The 4,312-nt window shown below is 41.9% G+C and overlaps 1 pseudogene; it reads left to right on the forward strand.

Annotated features, from left to right (window-relative positions):
• Positions 1-2,534: 2,534 nt before the first annotated feature.
• Positions 2,535-3,105, forward strand: LOC107512711 (annotated as a pseudogene).
• Positions 3,106-4,312: the final 1,207 nt, after the last annotated feature.

The raw sequence follows: 4,312 nt of genomic DNA on the forward strand, positions 1-4,312 counted from the left end.
GCATGGTATTGGCAGCAACACGGACACATGGACCGGTGGAACAGAATCAAGTGTCCAGAAGTAAACCCACATTTATATGGGTAAATAATCTTAGACAAAAAAGCCAAAAACATACAGTGGAGAAAGGAAAACCTCCTTAATAAATGGTACTGGGAAACAGGGTAGGCTACCTATCACCACACACCAAAAAGAACTCAGAATGGATTAAGGACCTGAATGTAAGACCTGAAACAATAAAACGCATAGAAGAAAATATAGGAAAAAAGCTCAAGGACCTTGGACTTAAAGAGGATTTTATGAATTTGACCTCAGAGTCAAGGGAAGTAAAAGCAAAAATAAATGAATAGGACTACATCAAACTAAAAAGCTTCTGCTCAGCAACAGAAACTGTCAACAAGGTAAAGAGACAACCCTCAGAATGAGAAAATATATTTGCAAGCAACACCTCTGATAAGGGCCTAATATCCAAAATATACAAAGAACCCATACGACTCAATAAGAACAACAAAAGAACAAACGGTCCAATCAATAAATGGGCAGAGGACCTGAACAGAAACTTCTCCCTAGAGGACATACAAATGGCCAACAAACATTTGAAAAGATGTTCAACATGACTACCTATTAGGGAGATGCAAATCAAAACCACAATGAGATACCATCTCATTCCTGCTAGAATAACTATAATCAACAAGATGAGTAATACCAAATGTTGAAGGGATGTGGAGAAAAAGAAACCCTCATTCACTGATGGTGGAACTGCAAATTGGTACAGCCACTATGGAAAACGGTATGGAGATCCCTCAAAAAACTAAGCACTGATCTACCATATGATCCAGCGATCGATCTACTGTGTATTTATCCCAAAGACTTCAAAACCCATATCTAAAAAGATATTTGCACGCCAATGTTCATAGCAGTATTATTCACAGTGGCCGGAACATGGAAGCAACTGAAGTGTCTTATGATAGATGATTGGCTAAAGAAGCTGTGGTACATATATACAATGGCATATTTCTCAGCCATAGGAAGAGATGAAATACAGACATTTGCGACAACACGGGTGGACCTTGAGACAATCATGCTAAACGAAATAAGCCAGACAGAAGAAGCTGAAAATCACATGATATCACTTACATGTGGGTTATAAACCTAAAAGCAACAAATGAACAGGACAAACAAACAGAGACTCATGGACATGGACTATAGACTAGTCGTTACCAGAGGGTAGGGGTGAGAGGAGGAGGGGGCAGGTAGATGAGGTGAAGGCAGTTAAATATAGGGGAGTAGGGGAAGGGTGAAGTGGTTAAAGGGGATCAAATATATGGTAGCTGAAGAAAACTGGACTTTGGGTGGTAAACACACAATAGAATATACAGATGTCAAATGATAATGTACATCTGAAAATTATATAATTGTATTAACTAATGTTACCCCAATAAACTAATGAAAATATTTCTAAATATAGATCACTAGAAAGATTAACTTTCTCTGACATATTCTTCCAAACTTCTCATCAATACCTTAGATTCAGTCATTGAGAGTTATTACTATAACTTAAGATATTTTTCCTCTGTCCTAACTTTGATCCTAGTACTGCATTACAGAAGTACTACATTACAAAAACTTTGAAACATTCTCCATCAGTTCTTCAAACCAGTATGTCAAAACACATTATCTTGTTCTCAGAATTTGCTTCTTTAGATCTTACCATTTCTGCTAATCACTCCCCCTTGCGTCTGTCCAAATCTGGGATTAATTTTACCTTCTCTATCTCCTTTGCCCTTACATCTACTTAGTAATTTGGTTCTGGCATGTTTCCTTTCCTAATTATTATTTCCACCTTCTCTTTCCATCTCTATTGTCATTGTCTTTTGTCTATTCATTCCTAGATTGCTGTAACAGCATCCAAACTGGCTCTCCTCTTCCAGCCTCTCCCCTGTCTCGTGGTAGGAAGACACAACACATGCTTATGACTCTAGGAAAACATGAAAGAAGAAAGGAAGGGAGGGAACAAAACAATACTGAAAAATTTTGATAACTTGCAAATAAAATGAAAAGATTCATTGTGAGAAAAATATAAAAGCTACCTTTCTTAACAAATTCCATTTCTGACAGTCCTAATACGTATAATTTTGCACATATCCTTCTAAATTTTCCTAAAGATAGTAATAAACACTTTCTAGTAGTCCTGCCAGACCATGGTCTGTGAGTCATTACAATTAAATAAAGCTTGTAAGAAGTAGTCCTAGTCGCAGAGCTAGGAAAAGGAAAGCAACGGAGGCGGTAGCAGAGACAGATCCTGAGCTAGAGTCGGAGCCGGGCAACTACCCTGACTAACCTGCGGTGCTGTGCCACGCAGAAACAGCTCAATGAGTCCTCCTGTGACCCAAGGCAAGTCCCCAAGTGCCGGGCTACAGACTGGTCTCAGAGGCAGGGGCGCTGGAGTCGATCCTGAGTCAGGCTTTACTCGCCCTCCGACAGGGGCTGGCTCTTTTGAAAGCACCTTCTTCAACAGCAAAACGATGCAGGCCACTATGACCAAGCACTCCACTTCCATCCCTGTGGCCAAACCCGAGCAGGCTAAGGCCTCCAGGAAGTCAACAGACCACCCCCTAAATACTCAGACATGATGATGGCTGCTATGCAGGTGGAGAAGAACCTGGTTCCTCACGCCAGTCCATTCAGAAGTACATCAAGAGCCACTACAAGGTGGGCAAGAATGTTGACTGGCAGATTAAGTTGTCTATCAAGCACTTGGTTACCACTGCCGTCCTCAAGCAGACCAAAGGGGTGAGTGCCTTGGGGTCCTTCTGGTTGGCCAAGAGGTAGGTAGCCTTCAAGAAGATGAAAAAGGAAGTCAAGAAGGTGGCCATGCCAAAGAAGTCAGCCAAGCCTAAAAAGGCTGTCTCCAAAGCTCCTAGCAAGGAGTTCAAAGCCACCCCAGTCAAGAAGGCCAGGAAAAAGCCGGCTGCCACGCCTAAGAAAACCAAAAGACCCAAGACTGTGGAAGCCAAGCTATTCAAGGCATCCAAGCCTAAGAAGGCCAAACCAGTGAAGTCCAAAGCCAAGTCCAGTACCAAGAGGGCCAGCAATAAGAAGGAATAATGAAGCTTTTCTGTCTGTTGCCTGTCTCCTATTTTCTGTAAATGCTTTTCTCCTTTCTTCTCTCTTACTCCTCATCTGCAGCCCCTTGTCCCTTTCTAGTCTGACTTTATGAGAGATAGAATTTGGATTCCTTGGAAATTGGAGAATAGTTCATTTTCCTTAACCAGTCATGCAAGGACAGCAAAAACCATTACATCTCTGTAATAATGAGAATGTACTTAAAATTATGTTTTAATTTATTATTAATCTACTTATGGTTTTGGGGTGAGTTTGTGTTATGTTTAGTTGGGTGGTTTGTTTGCTATGAAGGAAAAAGAGGGAGGATTGGAAAGGCAGATTGTTCTGGCTAGATGAGAGGGAGCCCAGGAATTGTAAAGTTTGTAGGAATATCTTTTAAGACTAGCCAGCAAAGTTGAGCAGCCCTTGTGAATTTCAGAACCTTGGTGGGGAGGAGAATGGTGGCAGCAGCTGGATGCAAAGGAAGGAGGTGGAATAAACCCTCCGTGGCCTGACTTCCACCTCCCAGTGGTGAGCAGTGGATGTTCAAATCGAGTTTCCTTCTCACTTAGTCTAACCTTGTGGCCTGTTGTCCTAGAGTGAGTGTCAAAGTACCAGCTGGTCTGATAAGCCATGACTTCTCTCAGTTAGTTGGAAACTAGCCATGGAGAAGGGGTCTTTGTGGCTTCCGAAAATCTCCTGTTAAATAGGAGTGGAAACTTTGAGGGAAGGGTGAGAAGTCAGTTAGCCAAGTGCCTCAGTCTTCCCTGTTGAAACTTGTATTTTTCCACAAATTGGATTGTATCCTAGGAGGAGTTTTTTTCCCTCCTGGTTTTTGGATCCTCCTGTATAAGAGGTGGCTTTGCTTGGTGGTCCAGCGGGGCTCCAGCCCTGCCACTACCACTTAAAAACCTCCCTACCTCTTTATTTCTGAGTCTTTTCTAAGTAGTGATAGGTGGGGGAGGGATAGTGGGCAGGGAGTGGACAGTAAGACATACTGCAGTCGCTTTTGAATTGCTAAGTAGTTTTACAGAGCTAAATTTGTGTGCGTGTAAATGTGTATACACCTATCTAGAGCTAGCACTTAAGTTTCACACCCGGGAGCCAGGAGAAAAAACTTGTACAATCTTATAAAATAGGAAAACACGCCATTGCGTGTTGTGCATCCCCCAACTCCTTTTTTAAACAAGTGCTATTTGTGCTGAGAAGG

Source organism: Rousettus aegyptiacus, unplaced genomic scaffold (genome assembly GCF_014176215.1).
Source record: "Rousettus aegyptiacus isolate mRouAeg1 unplaced genomic scaffold, mRouAeg1.p scaffold_m13_p_13, whole genome shotgun sequence".
Lineage (NCBI taxonomy): Eukaryota > Metazoa > Chordata > Mammalia > Chiroptera > Pteropodidae > Rousettus > Rousettus aegyptiacus.